A 21002-nucleotide genomic window follows, 5' to 3' on the forward strand; every position below is an offset into this window, starting at 1 on the left:
TGAGACCTCTTTGAGTCAGTGGTCTGGCAGAGAGCCTCGGTCTCCTGACGCACGCTCCCGACAGAGTTACCTCTCGTTCCAATGCTTTTCTGAAGCCAAAAGAATTCTCCGGATTGAAAATTATTGATGTTTTATGTTAAAAACATCCTAACGATTGATTCCATACATCGTTTGACATGTTTCTAAAGGACTGTAACGGAACTTTTCGAGTTTTTGTCTGGACCAAATGCTCACGCCTCATGAAGATGGATTACTGGGCTGAACACGCTAACAACAAGTGGCTATTTGGACATAAATGATGGACTTTATGGAACAAATCAGTCATTTATTGTCGAACTGGGATTCCTGGGAGTGCCTTCTGATGAAGATCATCAAAGGTAAGTGAATATTTATGGTGCAATTTCTGACTTTAACTTCTTTTGGATAAAAAAAACGTTCCCGATTTAAACAAGATATTTTGTCATGAAAAGATGCTCGACTATGCATGTAATTGACAGCTTTGGAAAGAAAACACTCTGTCATTTCCAAAACTGCAAAGATATTATCTGTGAGTGCCCCAGAACTAATGCTACAGGCGAAACCAAGATTAAATTTCATACAGGAAATGGCCCAGATTTTGAATGCGCCAGGAATGAGCCTGCACTTTCTGTCGTTTCCCCAATGTGTCTGCAGCATTGTGACGTATTTGTAGACATATCATTGGAAGATTTACCATAAGAGACTACATTTACCAGGTGTCCGCTCGGTGTCCTCCGTCAAAGCGCGTTTCCATTTTCTTCAGAGGAGAAAGGCAACTGCCACGAATGATTTATCATCGATAGATATGTGAAAAACACCTTCAGGATTGATTCTAAACAACGTTTGCCATATCTATATTTCTGCTTTTTGTGACTCCTATCTTTGGCTGGAAAAATGGCTGTGTTTTTTTGACTTGGCTATGACTTAACATAATCATATGTTGTGCTTTCACTGTAAAGCATTTTTTTAATCGGACATGATGGGTAGATTAACAAGATGTTTATCTTTCATTTGCTCTGTTGGACTTGTTAATGTGTGAAAGTTACATATTTCAAAAAAATATTTTTGAATTTCGTGCACTGCCTTTTCAGCGGAATGTTGTCAAGCCTGCGCTAGAAAGATTAACAATTGACCACAGTGGGTAACCAATGTGTACAGCTGTCCCGGCGCTCTGTCTAACTACATCTAACCGTGTCTAATCACCGAGTGCAATACAATTTCGGGAACATCGAAAAGTCTACTTTCATGTCACTGCAATGCACTTCCAGAGCTAATAGAAACTTGCGAGGGAACAAAAAAAAACTGTGGGCTCGAAGTTGTTACACAAAAAACATCGGTGGAAATCTGTGGTAAAACAGCTAACAGTAAGTCTATCTTTTGTATTTGGAAAGTTATTTTTGGATGATTAATTAAGTTAGGTAGAGTGTTCAAGGTTTCCAAAAACGTATCACAATCAACGATCAATTCTTTAGAGATAGAGCATTTCAAACTTGAATGATCACATCAGGTATTCAAAAAGGATGTAGAATGACTCCAATGCTGTAGCATTTGGAGTTAAGAGAAGGGCTAGACACATGCATAGAGTACAACACACTAGCCACTTATGCTTACTTTCACGTTACATAGTCAGTCAGACAGGTAATGGAACAGCTAGACAGGCCTAAAACCCCAAGTTGACGTATTTGTAGACTGGCTAGTTGTTTTCCAAACAAAAATGTATAGGAGTCATAATGGACTGAACATTTTGATCAATTGCAATGGCTTCTTTTCTCCATTTCAGGATGTAATGCATCATTCTCAGTGATGCTGTGTCTCCACTAAAGATCTTAGTAACACAAAGAAATTGGTCTCTGAATAGGATGTGTGTTGTATTCATCTTCAGCTGAGTACTCCCTACTCACACTGGAGCCATCTGTTCACCCACCACCTCTAAACTGGTTCAACTACAGTAGCCTCAAGTCAACTTCAACTCACTGGTCCTCCCTATTTGAACAATGACCAATCATATTGTTCCTAATTCAACTTGCTTTTTGTTTGTAAATGTTCTGTTTTGTTATTTTATTGTTGTTTGAACTGAATTAGTAAGTAATAGTAATTAGTACCAACTAAACTTAGCAAAAAAAACAAACGTCCCTTTTTCAGGACCCTGTCTTTCAAAGATAATTCGTAAAAATCCAAATATGTCACGACTTCCGTTGAAGTTGGTGCCTCTCCTAGTTCGCTCGGCGGTCGTCGAAACCGGCTTTCTAGCTGCCAATGATCCATGTTTCTTTTTCCATTTGTAATGTATTGATTGTACACACCTGGTTCCCATTACATTATTATTATTTCCCTATTTAACACTCTGGTTCTCATTATGTTTTGTGCGTGATTGTTCCAGGTTCTGTGTTAGGCTGTTGTATTAGGGTTTGTGATCCCTGCGTGGATTTATTTTTGCAGATTATTTTTCCTGATTAAAAGTACGTTATTTTACCCAGTTCTGTGTCCTGTGCCTGACTCCGTTCTCACCTCTGCACAACTAACACATGCCAAAATAACTTCAGATCTTCATTGTAAAGGGTTTAACCTTTTCATTGTAAAGGGGTTCCGCTGCACAACATTCCGCTGAAAAGGCAGTGTGCGAAATTCTAAAATATTTTTTTAGAAATATGTAACTTTCACACATTAACTACAAACCTCAGATGTCCCACTTTCTGGTTGGATTTTCCTCAGGTTTTCGCCTGCCATATGAGTTCTGTTATACTCACAGACATCATTCAAACAGTTTTAGAAACTACATAGTATTTTCTATCCAATACTAATAATAATATGCATATAATAGCATCTGGGACAGAGTAGGAGGCAGTTCACTCTGGGCACGCTATTCATCCAAAAGTGAAAAGGCTGCCCCCTATCCCAAAAAGGTTAAACTGAGAATTCTATGGTTATATGGCTTGTGTTCTCAAGAGCTGGCATGTTCCTAAGAAGACAGCCTACTTACCAGGATCCAGGGTGAGCTCTGTCCTGACTCTCTAGTCCACCAGCCCAAGCAGGTTGCAATGTTCCTAGATGGTGACCAAAATAATATTAATAAACACAAAATAAAACAAAAAGGAAATCCATAGCAATCAAACAAATAAGGTAAGACCCTATTGGGACAGAAGGCTCCTCAATCCACCTCTCCCTCAGCCATCACCTGCCAATCCCTACTCTCTCTAGACAGATGTGCCTCCCACAATGTACCAATCTGCCGGTTTGCATGTCACTGATTTATCCGCTTGTTGCCCAAATCCCCTGAACACAAAATAGTAGCCAGGAAAATGAAGATCACAGAGGTTATTTTTAATGAGTGCATTCTGCAAATGGCTGGTTTGCATCATCTACCTTCACTAAAACAACGCAAAGAACACCTGCAAACTTTGGTTGTGAATTGCAGTGTTCTGGCATGTCTGCCTCGTGATTTGTTGGGGGAGTTGTCTGTCTGAAGAGGACCTCCCCCGGATTTTTTTTGCCCCCTTCAAAGTTACCAAGAGTCTGTCATTAATCCCAGACCCTAGTCACTGCTGTTGCCTAGGGTCTGGATTTCAGAGACTTGCCAATCCCCAACACATGAACAATCATCATGTCCTGGCTATCAAATCAATTCAAATTGTATTTGTCACATGCACTGAATACAACAGGTGTAGTAGACCTTACATTCAAATGCTTACATACAAGCCCTTAACCACAATGCAGTTTTAAGAAAATACCCCAAAAAAGTGAAAGATAAGAATAACAATAATTAAAGAGCAGAAGTAAATAACAATAGTGAGGCTATATACAGGGGTTACTGGTACAGAGTCAATGTGTCAATGTGCGGAGGCACCAGTGTCGAGGTAATTGAGGTAATTACATTCATGTAGGTAGAGTTATTAAAATGGCTATGCATAGATATAATAGAGAATAGCAGCAGCGTGGTGGGGGTGGGGGGGCAATGTAAATAGTTTGGGTAGCCATTTGATTAGCTGTTCAGGAGTCTTATGGCTTGGGGGTTTAGAAGCCCCTTGGACGTAGACTTGGCGCTCCGGTACTGCTTGCCGTGCGGTAGCAGAGAGAACAGTCTATGACTAGGGTGGCTGGAGTCTTTGACCATTATTAGCGCCTTTCTCTGACACCTCCATGGTTTCTGGTTGGGGTATGTACTTACTGTCACTGTGGGGACGATGTCCTTGATGCACTTATTGATAAAGCTAGTGACTGATATGGTGTACTCCTCAATGCCATCGAAAGAATCCCGGAACATATTCCAGTCTGTGCTAGCAAAATTCCTGCAGTTTAGCTTCTGCTTCATCTGACCACTTTTTTATAGACCGAGTCACTGGTGCTTCCTGCTTTAATTTTTGCTTGTAAGCAGGAATCAGGAGGATAGAGTTATGGTCAGATTTGCCAAATGGAGGGCGAGGGAGAGCTTTGTACGCGTCTCTGTGTGGGGAGTAAAGGTGGTCTAGAATTTGTTTCCCTCTGGTTGCACATTTAACATAGTGATAGAAATGAGGTAAAACTGATTTAACTTTCCCTGCATTAAAGTCCTCGGCCACTAGGAGCGCCACCTCTGGATGAGCGTTTTCCTGTTTGCTTATGGCGGAATACAGCTCATTGAGTGCGGTTTTAGTTCCAGCCTCGGTCTGTGGTGGTATGTAGACAGCTACGAAAAGTACAGATGAAAACTCTCTTGGTAGATAGTGTGGTCTACAGCTTGAGATACCTCAGGCAAGCAAAACCTTGAGACTTCCTTAGATATTGTGCATCAGCTATTGTTTATTAATTTGCATAGGCCCCCGACCCCATGTCTTACCAGAGGCTAATGTTCTGTCCTGCTGATAAAGTGTATAACCCGCCAGCGGTATGTTTTTAATGTCATTGTTCAGCCACGACTCGGTGAAACATAAGATATCACAATTTTTAATGTCCCGTTGGTAGGATATAGAATATGGGATTTCAGTTTGTCCCATTTATTTTCCAGTGATTGAATGTTAGCTAGCAGAACGGAAGGCAAGGGCAGATTAGCCACTCGTCGCCTGATCCTCACAAGGCATCCTGATCTCTTTCCGCAAAACCTATGTTTCCTTTACCTGCAAATCACTGGGATCTGGGCCTGGTCGGGTGTCTGTAGTATATCCCTCGCGTCCGACTGAACTCCTCATCCAATTTAAGTTGAGTAATCCCAGTTCTGATGTCCATAAGCTCTTTTCGGTCATAAGAGACGGTAGCAGCAACATTATGTACATAACAAGTTTAGAAAATTGTGAAAAAACTAACAAAATAGCATGGCTGGTTAAGACCCAATGAGACGGAAGCCCTCACCTTTGCTGCCATCTTGTACAGTCTCTCTAGACAGATGTCTCAGCACCTGACCAGGTAGCTGCTGCCCCCTTGGGATGGGAGGTGTTCAGTGGTCTACTTAGGGTCTTCAATACTTACTGCCTCTCTATCTCCGTGTGGTGTGAATAACTCAGTTTTATCAGGATCAACCATCCTTTAATATCTTACATAAAGACTTAGAAACAGTCACAGAATGTCTGGTATGGTTCTGGCATTGTGAAACTGATGAAGTTGTTGTTGGACATAGTGACAAGAAAACAAAGGCATCAAATAAAACCAAAGCTTTTGATCTTTACATTTACTGTTATTGAGAGGGACAGTAAAAACACATGACATAAAATCATACACTTAAAAGGATTTCTCATGGGTGTACTGCTTGGCAGCTAGAGCCAAGTGAAAGTAATACATTATTTTGATGCCAGATGAAATTGTATGCTTGACTCAATTATGATATGACATATCAACAGTAAAACATCTAGGAAAAGCTTTGATGCATTTATAAAAATGGGGGGAAGAAGATACATCAAAGGGAAATAAAGACAAGCAAATCATCCTATGACTTTATCCATGACATGCAATGTGCATTGATAAGGAGTCAAAGTTGCCGTATGTCGGCCTTTATAAATATGACTTTGTGCCCCAGGTCGTGCCCCTAATGTGACATATCTACAAACCTTTATGTCGAAACATGAATAAGCTCTTATTTCCTTAGAAGCCAAACATGCTCAATGGAACATGGGCCTATTTTACAAATTAGCTGATGCAATTGTTTGAAGTTCAAATATATATGAGGGTTTTTAAATGTAGAAAAAACACGTATGCATGAGTACAGATTCAGAACAAGTGAGACACATTTCATATGAACCCGATATTTAGTGGCCAACTGGAAACAGTATAACGTGTTCATTGGCATAGTTTTTTGCTGAGCATCATGTAAAACCCCTGACAGCTGAAATCTGTCACTGAACTCCCTCTCAGAATGGCTGTCTTTACAGAGACAAAGCCTTTGGAACATGAATGCCACAACAAATCGGGACATTATTACGATTCCACATCTTTGGCAGAGAGCAAATGCTGCATTTCACAATACTCTTAGATTAAAATGCCAAATCAAATTAAATAATGGCAGTTTTGCCTCTTTTTATAATTGTAATCTCTGTGGCACTTCTTCAGTCCATCCCTGTCCTCTAAAAGCGAGGCTCTGTCATCTGTCTTCTGTAAAGCCTCGTGTCAACAGTACACGTCCAGTAAGCCTGCTTACCATTCAGAGGGGAACAGAGTAGTGTTAGCGATTCACAGGTGCTTTCAAACTTTTTTTCCTTCCCAGCATGATTACATACTGATGAGGAATATTTATCTGAGCCTCTATTGAAACTGTTTTGTCCTTCAAGATATACCGGCCCGGAGGTAAAACACTATGAAAGAACAAACTTTCCCTTTTGAAAATGGAAGCCTCTCTTCTCTGTGAGCATTTGGTAAACTGTGGAGTACCAATCTCTCCCTTGTGTGACCTGATCACCTTTCAAATGACAACAACATTGATCTACTCTGACAGTACAATTCAGGGGGAAGCGTTGTAACATAAACATGCTTTCAAACCTTGTTTTCATGTTTTGATTGATGAGCAGCGTGTTCGATTCGGTATTTTTGCCCATCTCTTCCTCAGATCTGTCAATGTCTTGACAATCCTGACCGTTTTCTCCATGTTTACTTATTTCCTAAAAAATGTAGAGGTCCAAAGGATGTTGATGGGTACTGTTTTCCCTTTTAAATTCCCATTACAAAGTTTTAATAAATGGGCCTCTCTGTCATGAATAATTACCCAGAAAATCAAAAGTATCAAATCAAATTAAATCATAACTATTAAGTCAGTTCAAAAACTATGCTGGATAGTCAAGATTGGCTTTTGGAAATGAATCTTCACAAATAGTTGAATCGTGTGTTTTTCTCTGTCTAGCGGTGGGTATAACACCCTGGAGGATGGCTGCTACCAGTAGTTCTTCATCTATTATTGACTATATTGCGCTTTTTAAGCACCATGTGCTAAAGTTTCAAAGACACTTCTCTCGTCCCTTGGTTACCAACAGCTGTTTTATTGATTGCTTTCTTTCTCCATACTAAATACACAACTCAATCCCCCTGGTGAGAGGAGAACTATACAGTTTCAAATGTCGGCTGTGAGTTTTTCTCCATTGCTCAACAAACTGTGACATTCAGGTTAACTTTCCACTTATTCCTAACAACACAATAGAACAAAAAATCTGGCTACCTACTCCGGACTCTAGAAAAGCACTTGATGCAAATATGTTTACAGTGAGTAATTTTGATTTGAAAGTGTCTCTACAGTACAGTACACACTGGGCACAGACATCCGTTCAATGTCTAACTTTGATTTGCATTTGGTTGAGTTGTTAACTAACGGGAATTCAGTGTGAAATCAACAACAAAAAATTTCATTCTATTTTGGTAAAAAATTGGGTTATGTGATGACTTTTTGCAAATCTAATTAGTTTTCCACGTTGATTCAAAGTCATCAGATGGATTTTTTTTAGGTTAAAATGACATGGAAACAATGTTGATTCAACCAGTGTTTGCCCTGTGGGGTAGCTTCTCTGTTGGCACATTCAAAGAAACCTACTTCCCAATGAAAAGAGGCCAGACTCTGACATGATGAGTTATATACTTGAGGAGTGACTGAGAATCCACCTCAATATGAAGGGAAGTGGATAATTTATAGGGCTAACAAGCCATTCTGATTTGCCAAAAATCACAGAACCTACAGAGTGGAAGTGAAAGTGATTTGAAATTACAGCATTGTGCTATGTGTGACAGTCTTCCAAATGAATGAGGGCTCGGCGTTTGGTCCACTTGTCTCGCTAGAATGATTTTTCAATCTCAAGGTGCAACAACAGTGTCTAAAGAAGCACTCAGTGACAGGACCAGTCATTGAGTCTGGTGTAGAGTTCATGCTCCATCTACGCTTGATGGAATTGATGGGAGAAGGCCAAACTTACAGAGACATTGAAGTCTGAAGACGTTTGTATGAAATAAATAAATAAAAATGTATGAGTTTTGGTTTCCGTGTCCCCTGTTCGTTACTCATTCTAGCACAGTAATCACCACATGCCATCTGCCCCCTATTCCTCACCTGTAAGATTTAGAACTCCTTGCAGACATCCTGAATTTAGGGAGGCCAGGCAACATAGAATAGACTTTGAAGTAGAAGCTGTTTCAAGGCTGGCATTTTCTTTCTTAAATCCCATGACATTTCCTCAATGCTCCTGAATGGGAGAATGAGAGTGACACAGAGAGGGGGCAACCAAATAAACCCTTCCAAGGAGCTGAAGCCACTAATCTGTAATTTAATTTCAAGCGGGTGTCTGGGCCATGAGGACACATGGCAAGGTCAAGGGCTACTGTACAGAGAGCGAGAGAGAGATGTGGATTTGGAAGCACAGCCTTCGGTTTGAGCAACAGCTTCATCCAGCTTAGAAGGAATAGTGATGGGTTTGGGGGGGGGGCTTCCTTTCCTACCTCTCAGAGACAGCCAGCCTGTCTGTTCCACCAGCCCAACCGCAGCCACTTATTTCACACACGGCAGTAGCAAATACTCCTGGAGGAAATTCATTATTCAAACAACTAAGATGTTTGGGATGAATAAGCATCTGCAAGTCCCTAAGAACGTGAGAGCGTAACTGGCAATTTAACACGTCCGGCTAGATCCACATGTAAATGAAAGATTTGTATTACTTTTCACCATTATTCTTGTTTTCCTCATTATGTAGAGGAGTGTCGTCTGCAGATAAATCAGCTCTAATGGAGAAGTGGAGGTATGAATTGTGAGCAGTGTGGCTAATCCCATGGGTAAGGAGATATGTGTAATAGAGTGGACCTTGTTCTCCATGAACACACATGCAGTGGCCCTGGAAATGGACGCAATAATTACCAGTGACCGCTCGGGAACATTTTCACCATGTCTCTTTAATGCGAATCGGCACTGGGTTCTTTTATGGACGGCTTTGGCATTTATACGCACATTAACATTTGGCACAAGGACCTGCTCGAGTACCTGTATACTGTAACAGAACTTATACAATCACCCACCCAGCCTTCCAGCCTCCATCTTGAATTCATAAAACATTCCACCTTGGCAGTCAAGAGTAGCTGAGAAGAGTCCATGTTCATTAAAAACCTTACATATAACGCTGCTGTCAGGTCACTGAGAGAACCAGGGTGTATCCCATGCACCATTTGCAGTTTGTTCGAGCTTAGCTGGCATTCAATTTCAATTCCCCCAAGTTACTGAATATACGAGAGCGGTAGACACTGACAGGTACAAGTTACTCCACGGGCAACCATTAATTAGTGAGTCGAGGAGTAAATGGAGAGTTACACAGCTACACTCTGTCTCTGGCAGGTAGGCAGCTAGGGAGACGCAGATGGCAGCCTCAGCTTGGTCATCTCTTAAGCTGTTCACTTCCTATTAGAAATGAGATTCTGGGCCTCTCAAACTTCCTACCTCGATACATAGTGAAGAGAAAATGTTGTCCAGGTTCGAGACAGGGAGTCTGTCAAATCCAATGGCCTTCAAGTGGAGCTTCTCTTTAGCCTATTACATAGAAATGAATATGACTCCACACCCGCGTTCATATACTTTGTTAATCGAAGGAGTAGCAGGGGAAGGGAAATGTAGAGTGCTGTAATAGGACATGATGGGTTTATGTCTTTTTGGAAGCCCAGGAGGAAGTGGTCCTGTAGGGATGGGTATGATGGACTCATTGTCAGCTCAGTAAGGACTGGAAACTGTGTGGGTAGGAGACAGTGGAACCAGTCTCTCCGTTGATGGATAGGTGTAGTGGGATTAAATATAAGACTCATCGCTGTCTCACCGTCTGCCTCCTCACTGCTGAAAAAAAAAATGTAAAAAATATTGTGTTAGAGAGAGGGAGGTTGTCAGACCAAAACCTTATAGGGATTTGTGCTGTGGAGAAAAAACATTAGCGAGACACTTTCTTATTCCAACAGGACAATATTATGGTTTGTTCCTTTTGATGACTGCAACATCCCAGTCTTTATCCACTTTACCTGTTTTCCATATTACAGGTAACTCTTCTAAACTTTTAATGTAGTTTACCCACTCCGGTCTCAATAGACCCCTCCACACCACTGCTAATGCTACCACAGCAAATTAAACTGCTCTCCCTGAATCATTAAACTGGTTCGAGAATTAACTCAGACACACATGGTTTATAATGGGGCGGCAGGTAGACTAGCGGTTAGAGTGTTGAGCCAGTAACTGAAAGGTTGCTAGATTGAAACCCCGAGCTGACAAGGTAAAAATCTGTCGTTCTGCCCCTGAACAAGGTAGTTGACCCACTGTTCCTAGGCCGTTAAATAAAGGATAAATAAATAAAATAATGTCACACGTGAAGCTCTCCTAGTTTCAGATTTTAAAAAGCAATACAGCAGGGTATAACCGCAGAGGTTCAGTTTAGATATGTAATTAGAGTGGAATACCCAGAACTACCTTAAACATACTGCTCTGGATTTCCAATTGAAAAGAAAAGATTTCAAAAAAATTATAATTTGTTTACATTTTTCAGTAAAATTATAATTTAAAGATGAACATGAAAGGAAATATATATATATATATATATATATATATTTAAAAAATCAAAGTTTGAGGAAGAGGAATACTTAATGCATTATGACATTTTGCAATAGCCTACATGCTCTTTGTTCCAGAAAGGCCTCATCTCTACTTCCTGTCCAAACCTGTCATGCTTATAAAGCTCCTTTTGATTCTGATCTGTCTGGAAGGACTGAGATTGCAGACCATCAGCAGATGTAATACTCTTACGCTTGTAGTGTATGCTGTCTTGGTCACTTTGTCTGGAAAAATGGCTGCTGCCACTGTTTGGAAACGTCTCTATCACTTCTTAATCATTACATATTTTCCCCTGACTGTATCTGTGGCACGTAATATATCTCTATGAAGTGGCGAAACTGTAAATAAAACAACAGAGATGACTTGATGAATTATACAAGTCAAAAGAAGTCCGACTGTTGACATCTGAGTCCTGCCAGTTTCCTAGAGGTCTCTGTAAACTCGGTGGCTCTGGATATCCATATATATTAAACAGTAGCTCTCCATTTGAAAACTCACTCCAGTTCCCACTTTCCTTGCCTCCTCTCAGAGGGCAGTGCAGCTAGCCTCCTCTCAGAGGGCAGTGCAGCTTGCCTCCTCTCAGAGGGCAGTGCAGCTTGCCTCCTCTCAGAGGGCAGTGCAGCTTGCCTCCTCTCAGAGGGCAGTGCAGCTTGCCTCCTCTCAGACGGCAGTGCAGCTTGCCTCCTCTCAGAGGGCAGTGCAGCTTGCCTCCTCTCATAGGGCAATGCAGCTTGCCTCCTCTCTGAGGGCAGTGCAGCTTGCCTCCTCTCAGACGGCAGTGCAGCTTGCCTCCTCTCAGAGGGCAGTGCAGCTTGCCTCCTCTCAGAAGGCAGTGCAGCTTGCCTCCTCTCAGACGGCAGTGCAGCTTGCCTCCTCTCAGAGGGCAGTGCAGCTTGCCTCCTCTCAGAGGGCAGTGCAGCTTGCCTCCTCTCTGAGGGCAGTGCAGCTTGCCTCCTCTCAGAGGGCAGTGCAGCTTGCCTCCTCTCAGAGGGCAGTGCAGCTTGCCTCCTCTCAGAGGGCAGTGCAGATTGCCTCCTCTCAGAGGGCAGTGCAGATTGCCTCCTCTCAGAGGGCAGTGCAGATTGCTCCTCTCAGAGGGCAGTGCAGCTTGCCTCCTCTCAGAGGGCAGTGCAGCTTGCTCCTCTCAGAGGGCAGTGCAGCTTGCCTCCTCTCAGAGGGCAGTGCAGATTGCCTCCTCTCAGAGGGCAGTGCAGCTTGCCTCCTAATCCATCATAAAAATGAACACAACACAATATTTTCACACCTGCATGTTCTCATCGGATTCAAATCTACTTTTAGATATTCCCCCTTTGGAAATGCATGATGTGTGTGTTCAAACAGGGGGTCATTCTTATTGAGTCCAGGACAGCAGCATCCTGAAATGAATTTCAGAAATGAAAGACCACCCCAGACCTTTACCAAAGATTGTTTGGCTGTATATGCGACACGAGCATACACTAAAAAACTCTCATATCTTCACGTCAGACTCCTGACTGAATAGACTAGGAAGTTAACACAGACTATCCAAACTTGAAGAAAACTTTCTCTCTATCCAAGAGCTCCAGCAGACAGACATCAGGAGGACAGAACCATCCTATCCCACTTCTTCTTAGCAGGTTGAGACGCTGCATGCTGACGGACAGTTTCATTTACAGCCAGTGCAGGGGATTGCACACTAATTTACTCAGGCTATAGGAGACTGTTCACTTAAAGCAGCAGCGTGCTGGGTCCATTCTAATGAACCACTGTAAATCCACACTGCACTCATTTCAGTCCTCATTTGCATTGAAATGGAAGTGCCATATTTCATCCTCTTCCTTGGTAACCTTCCACCACGTATTTATATATTTGGAGAACCCTGTACAGGGAGCCACGGGCACGCTGTTTTCAGACATTGATGTAAATGACAACAATCTGAGTCATTATCAGAGAACAACTCCAGCTGGGGTGTTCTGACATAAACACAGACGTTTCCAGAAGTCAATATGCAGCTTTGGAGAGATCTTACAACGGACAAGGCAAGACAGGTTGTCCATAAGGCCTTATGAAATACAGAGTGTCCTTATAAAGATGTATTGAACACTTCATTTGTATACTTTGTATACATTTGTATAAATGCACTTGCTGGTGGTAAGCACACCACAATGAAATATTACAGACAATGATAAACAATGCTCAGAGTAAACCGTTCCGTCATACATACCCTCCAAGACGTCGCAGTCGCAGCTTCACTGACCGTCACCTCAACGCAGCCTCGCACACGCCAAATAAACGTCATATGTGCCTTTGCCCGTATTTTATTATGTGGTGCGATTTCCCCCTCCAATTTCCTCCAAGCCCCCCCTGGTGTTAATTATTAGGCTTCTTTCCCCTAGAGCAGCACAGAGCTGTGGAAGTGCATTAATCTTGATTCTCCACTCCAGTACAAAGCCTTGTTTGAAGAGACTCCTGTGGTAAGCCCCAACGGCGGAGTGATTCAGACTCAGAAGAAGAGAGGAGAGGGAGAAAAGAAAAGAGTCGCGGATCGCTCTGTGTTTACACTGGGAAACCTGGCCGCCTGGCAAAGCAGCATGCAAACCATTCGTCCCCTTCTTCCTCAGTGTTATAATCATCATCTGTATGATGAATATCAAGCTGTGCATCTGTGATGACATCAGAAGGGACCATGGGCTGTTATGGTTTATTGATTTGGTCTGTGGTGGAGTAATGAGGTCACTTTCATGTCATCATCCCATTCCCACTCAGTGGACTGATGGCTGCTGAGTGGACCTGTCGGTGTTCTGGGGACTAACTAGGAGCTCTACAATTACATCTGACCCATTTCTATGTTCCAAAATTGTCTCTCCAGCCATGTAATTTAATGGTCTGCTCACATTGCTTTAGTGTAATTACAAGGTTTTCAAAACATGTTCCTTCGTTAAAAATGTAGTATATAGTGAGCCTTGTCCATAGATCCTGTGTAGCTAGTAATTGGCGGCGAATCAATGTTAGTGAATTTTTGAGGCTACTATACTGTTCTGTAGCTGCTGGTCTGCTGCTGGCTGGTCACTCTGCTCGCTCTCATCTAATATGTTATCCACATCACTGCACAGATACAGACAGAAGCACACTCTCTGACAGACACGTCTACCGCCCTCACCTAGGATTTTATCTTTAATTAACACAGGTCATTCCAGATATTTCCACCAATGGAAAGACAGATATTGTATTACGATTTTCATTTAAGCCTGTGTCGGGTCAAATAATCATTAATTGCACTGTCATCACTGTGGCTGAGTGACAGAATTCATGAGAGCTCATTCATTTAAACAATCATAGTGTCTAGGTTGAGGAAGGTGATCCCTTTTGAAACATTCTAGAACTGGAAATCAGAGGGCTTTTAATAGCAAAAAATATTATGCCCTTGATTTCTTGTAAATCGTTAGTCCTCAGTTCTAGAATAGATTCTCATTATGAAATATAGTTCTACAGTATTGAGGCACTAAGCCCAGTTTGTCAACACAGTGATACACATCTTTCAGCTCTGACGCCTTTCATTTGGAGCCATGTATTTTCTCCCTGAGATTTATAACACTGACTCACATAAAAATATATCTTAGGCTGCATTTACACAGGCAACCCAATTCTGATTTTTTTTCTCACTAATTGGTATTTTGACTAGTCAGAGCAGCTCTGGAAAAAGATCTGATGTGAAAAGATCTGATGTGATTGGTCAAAAGACCAATTAGTGGAAATAATATCAGAATTGGGCTGACTGTAAACGCAGCCTCACAGTCTACAAATCCAGCATATTTGTGCCTATTCCCATTTGGGTATGCTAACTACTCTATTTACATTTCTGCCTTCTGTAATTCTCTTGATGTTCTCAACACACACCTTTCCTTTTCTGACAATAGTTTAGCAGTATGTATTTCATTTAACCAAATTAAAAGAACAGTGTTTCAACATAATTATACCAGCTCATATTTGAGATGACATTTGTAAAAACTGTAAAAATGTCTGAAGGTGTGTGCTACTGTGTACTGTATGCCAGTGGAGGCCTATATAAAAGTCCCAACCCCAGTAGGACACCTCATGTGGCCAATGAGAGAAGAGACAACAGTGCAGGTGCCAGGCTCCCGGCCCTCTGCCCCAGCGGGGGTGATGGAGGACGTGATGAATGCTCTGGAGGAGTATCTCTCCATCCATGTAATGCAAGAGGGATTGGACAGTCAGGCCAGGGGCATCAGGACAGCAGCAACGACCAAAGTGTTGCTGACAGCCAGGTGACACCAGAGCTCTGTGTTGTGTTGACTGCACACGACTCAGTACCATGTCACCATGATGGAGTGATAAACAGCCTTCTGGATCCATAGATCACCTGAGACGCTCCATATGTCATGTATATATGTGCCGCTGCATGCATACCGCAGCCCACCGCACTGCACTGTCACGGGGCCCAAAGGCATGTAGTGAGGGAGGAGGGAAGGTGAGTGGTCTCCATGCTGTGTACTACATACCCAGGCTCTCATCTGCATTATGAGTAATCTATGCTAGTTAATTAAATGAAGCCTCCTGTATTTTTTGGGTGCAAAATAGAAGAAAAATATCTCTCAGAGGAGCGGGGCTCTCTGTCGAGAGGCAAACAGAGCAGAACTCCTGCCGTGTTCATTAGCTGTCATTGATCAGTGATTCAGTCCCCACACTCCCGCTGCCTGCCACTGCACACTGATATTACGAGTTTCTTGTCATGAAAATCGTTATTAAGGTCCAAAAAAAAGTACAGCCAGCCCAGCAACTTTGGTCCTTGTATTTTATTTTTCACTGCACTATTATCTCCACTATTCTGACGCGTATGGCTCCGCGCCAATCTTCTACAAAATACTATGCAGTCAGTGATATTTTGAGCAGCACAACTATCCATCCTAGACCATCCTCCAATATCAATATGATGCAGTTTTCTGCACATCTCTTTATTGGCTTTTCCTCAGTGGTCATCATCAGGTATCTGGTGCTTGACACTTGGAGAAATGTACAGTACAGTATTATGCGCTTGCAGAGTCATTATCCTGATAAATGGCTGAGACAATAAGCTAAATAATGCACAGATGTGAGGATGAGGAGAGCGAGTCGGAGAGGGTGATTCCATAGCCAACACCTCCCAGGAGAGCTCTAGCCCAGCGTAAGTGTCCTGTCTGACATCATCAACATCAGACGAGCCTCGCCGCGGCGCTGAGACAACAGTAACCTGAGGAGCCGCGTCGCCGCCTGGCGCCTGCCCTCTCCCCAGAAACACCCAAAGGTCACACCGACACGCCAAGCGAAGCTTATTCCTCACCTCACGCCAGCTCTCTTGCTCTCGCTGTCTCTCTCACTCTCAACGACGAGCCACGGCACAGCAGCTATACTTGAAATGCTCCAGGAACCATTTCCCATTTTTATATCTCACTGTATTTCTTCGCCTAGTTATCTCTTCCTCATTCTTATAAAAAGGGAAGAGTGCGGCTCCTCAAAGTGATGTGTCGTCTCTGCTCCCTAAAACAGGACAGAGACAGAATAAGCCCCTTGGCCAACACTGTAAAACATAACAATGAGATAGATTCTTAGAGTGACAGTCCAGAGTTTAAGTAGATATACAGGGGAGAATTAAATCAATATTTTAGAGCTCTAGTAGAAAAGAAGGTTGAGAGGGCCATTATCTAGAGCTAATTGTACCTATAGGGCCTGTCCTACTAGACGTATTAATATCTACTCTCTCATTGGAATTCATTTGTGGTACTGGCTGTTGCTGGATGACGAGGCCATATCTGTCTCTCTGCCTCCTCTCGCACATTCACACTCACTGGATTTCCTTTATTCGCTTTGTGTCTGGCCTTGACAATTCATCCTCCTTCCATTGGCAGATATAATATCAGGGCATGTGTGCTGCAGCTCCCAGTACAATGGGATTCTGAAGTTCTCTTTGCATGACTCATTTGGAGTGATATGTCCTCCTGATTAACATGGATCATTAAATTGTGTCAAACGTACACGTTTATACTGCATATCTCACCATGCTATAGCCGATAACAAACGCAATCAGGCTGTCTATTAGCATTTTCTGGTAAAAGCCTACTAGCAGACAAGGTGAGTCTCCACAATGAATGCCACTTCTCTCAAGGACACACAGTCCTCTGTGAGGAATTACAGGAGATGCTTCACCATTGTTCAATGTTTCAGGGAGCACTCACTACGGCTAATTACTAACCATGGCAACAGCTCTCGATGTGAACACAGTATGGACACGCAAGGTGAGTGAATTCCATACCCAGTGGCCTGCAGTTGTTGTATGAAATATAAGAATGAAGCATAGAAAATAATAATGAATCACATACAAACAGATATATCAAAAAGGTGGTAAAAGGTTTTATGAAAACAAAAATGTCCCATGACACTAAAGCAAGATAATCAGATGCACTGAACTTACGTTATTTAATAAGACATGCTGCACTATGCATATATGAGATAATCTATAAAAAAATGGCCACAAAAATATTTAAATAATTGATTGGTGGTGATTCTGCAGGAGAATATGGTTTACAGGAAATTGGCCTGCGACAGTGATAGGACTGAACGTGCGGGCCCCAGACTGGGCACCCTCGTTGCGGGCCCCAGACTGGGCACTCTCGTTGCGGGCCCCAGACGGGGCACCCTCATTGCGGGCCCCAGACGGGGCACCCTTGTTGCGGGCCCCAGACTGGGCACCCTCGTTGCGGGCCCCGGGCTGGGCACCCATGGAGCAGGCACCGGACTGGCCCATGGAGCAGGCAACGGACTGGGCACCCTCGCTGCGGGCCCCGGACTGGGCACCCTTGCCATGGAGCAGGCACCGGACTCAAATCTACTGGAGGCCTGGTCCGTGGAGGAGGCACGGGATGAACCAGGCTGGGGAGAGCTACTGGAGGCCTGGTCCGTGGAGGAAGCACAGGATAGACCAGGCTGGGGAGACCTACTGGAGGCCTGGTCCGTGGAGGAGGCACAGGATAGACCGGGCTGTGGGGGAACACTGGAGATCTGGTGCGTAGCCTTGGCACCACTCTTCCAGGCTGAATGCCCACTTTAGCCCGGCATGTGCGGGGAGCTGGTGAACTGGGGAAACCGTGCGTAGAGCCGGCACAGAACTCACCGGGCTGTGGAGGCACACCGGAGGTCTGGGGCCAAGCTGGCACAAGACGTGCAGGGCTGGGGAGGCGCACAGGAGGCCTGGTGCGTGAGGCTGGCACAGTCTTCACCAGACGGCTAGCACGCACCTCAGGACGAGTATGGAGAGCTGACTCAGGTGACATCAACCCGAGGACACGCTCCGTGGGGCAAATGTCGTGCCTCATGCACCAACACAGCAGCTCTCTAATAGCTCTCTCCTCCAATCTCCCCATCAACTCCTTCACTATCTCTGCTTCACCTTCCATTCGCTCCCCTCCAATTTCACCCGACTGGCTCTGGTTCCGTCCTCGGCTCCGCCGACCATCCCTTGTGCCCCCGCCCAAAAGTTTTTTTTGGCTGCCTCTCCTGGCCACGCTGCTTGGTCCTTTGGTGGTGGGAAGTTCTGTCATGGGCATCGTAAGAAGTGGACCAAAGTGCAGCGTGGTGAGAGTACATTTTCCTTTTATTTAAAATGTTGCCAACAAAACAACAAACGAAGACACAACCGTGAAGCTTACAGGGCTATAGTGCCACTAACAAAAGTCAACTACGCACACTGAAAGGAGGGAAAAAGGGCAACCTAAGTATGATTCCCAATCAGAGACAACGATAGACAGCTGTCCCTGATTGAGAATCATACCCGGCCAAAACATAGAACTAAAGAAACATAGAAAACAAAACATAGAATACCCACACAAATCACACCCTGACCAACCCAAAATAGAGACATAAAAAGCTCTCTAAGGTCAGGGCGTGACATTGGCCCTCTCAGCAATTATTATTTTTTTGACCTGATCCAATCACTGTATGAATAAAAACATACTATGACCGTATATATACTGTCACGCTCTGACCTTTATTTCCTTTGTTTTGTCATTATTTAGTATGGTCAGGGCGTGAGTTGAGGTGGGCAGTCTATGTTTGTTTTTCTATAATTTTGGGATTTCTATGTTTCGGCCTAGTATGGTTCTCAATCAGAGGCAGGTGTCATTAGTTGTCTCTGATTTGAGAATCATACTTAGGTAGCCTGGGTTTCACTGTTTGTGGGTGATTGTCTATGTTAGTTGCTTGTGTCAGCACAGTTCTCATTATAGCTTCACGGTCGTTATTCATTTATTGTTTTTGTATAGTTTGTATTCAGTGTTCAGTGCTTTCTTTTATTTTAAAAATCATAATGAACACATACCACGCTGCATTTTGGTCCGCTTCATACGACGATCGTGACATATACGCACAATAAAGATATTGATATCACTGTCTTGACCCCAAATAACTTTGCTTTGCGTTTTTACAGCAAGAGAAACATCTGTATTATTTGCATAATAACATAATATGTGTGCATTGACAAAGCATGTGTCACCTGAAATGCAGTGTCAGCTCCTTCACTCCAGCTGGCCCTTGTGATTATTCTCCAAATGTGATGAATATAATTATAGGGAAACTATCCCATCATCTTATTAACAGATCCATGTCTTGAACCCCTAAACCTGCCCTATGAAATCCAGCTATTTTATGGATGGAAGGAAAATAAAGAGGAAGCTCTCACACTGCATTCGTTGCTTCCTTTAATGTGACAGGTTCAATCTTAGTTGGGTCAAAATTGATGGAAAGCTTCTGAAAAGCCTCTAAAAATATACATGAGCAATATCAAACATGCTCGTCATAATGAAAGAGGAAAATATAGATTTCACAGAAAACGCTGTTATAACAAAAACGTGCTTGGCATTCATAACCTCCCTCTGTCAGCTAGTGAAGCTTTCCTAAAATAGTCAGAACACGGTACCCAAGCTGGGCTTCCTGGCCTGGGCAGTCCTCTCCTTCAGGCCTAGGCAGGACCAAGGGAGTGAGGTGGAGCCTGACACAGCCTCCCAATGCTTGGCCTGCCGATGGGCCAGCCCATCCCTCTCTAAAGACAGGCAGCAGACCAGGGGCCACACAGGCCAGGCTCCAGTCACTGGGTGATGGATGAGGCCTCACAGTCTGCCACTGCATTACTGGTGTGATCTGTGGATGGTCCACCTGACCCTCACTACAGAGAGACAGGCAGACAGACAGATAGATAGACAGAGAGTATACTGCACTGGGCTGTTCTGTTCTGGGAGAGGAAATACACCACACCACACCATCCAGACACTCCATAAGTCTCTCTGGACAGTGTTGTTACACAGCTGCATGGTAGATAACCATACTGTACATCCTCTTCAGATACCAAGCTGAATACTATAAACTGAACATCAGAGATATTTCTCTAATAGTTAGATAGCTAGCTATTTAGCGGCTTGCTTTTTGAGGAGTGTGTATGTCTACATGGCAGGCAGGGTTGGGTAGGTTACTTTCTAAATGTAATCCGTTAGTGTTACTATTTACCTGTCCAAAATTGTAATCAGAAAAGTACATTTTGGATTACCCAAACTCAGTAGTATAATCAGATTACTTTCAGTTACTTTTGAATTACTTTCCCCTTAAGAGACATTACAAGAAGACAAACAGGATCCATAAAACGCATTTGGTGTGTCCTCATAGTGGTCTCTGGCTTGTGGTCAGAGAAAAAAATTAAACGTGCGTCTTTTCTCAATACTGAATTGAATGTCATAAAACTGAAAGGTGTCATAATGTATTTTTATTTATTTTCGCAAGATCCTTTCTGGATTTCAACATAATCCAATAAGTAATTCTCTAGTTTTTCAAAAGTATCTATAATCTAATTACTGTTTAGAGTAACAGTTTTTTTGTGTAATCAGATTACATGTAACTGATTACATGTAATCAGCAGTTACTCCCCAGCCCTGAAGGTAGTGTACTGTACTATAGGTTG

General features: G+C 43.1%; 1 protein-coding gene across 2 annotated transcripts in view; it reads right to left on the reverse strand.

The window, feature by feature from the left end:
* Positions 1–7429: 7429 nt before the first annotated feature.
* Positions 7430–21002, reverse strand: part of LOC135548133 (CD276 antigen-like) — an 85452-nt gene continuing 71879 nt past the window's right edge. For both annotated transcript variants that reach the window (XM_064977425.1, XM_064977433.1), the window contains one exon: positions 7430–10264. The gene's annotated coding sequence lies outside the window, so the exon portion shown is untranslated. The remainder of the gene's footprint in view (positions 10265–21002) is intronic.

This window comes from Oncorhynchus masou, chromosome 1 (assembly GCF_036934945.1).
Source record: "Oncorhynchus masou masou isolate Uvic2021 chromosome 1, UVic_Omas_1.1, whole genome shotgun sequence".
Classification (NCBI taxonomy): domain Eukaryota; kingdom Metazoa; phylum Chordata; class Actinopteri; order Salmoniformes; family Salmonidae; genus Oncorhynchus; species Oncorhynchus masou.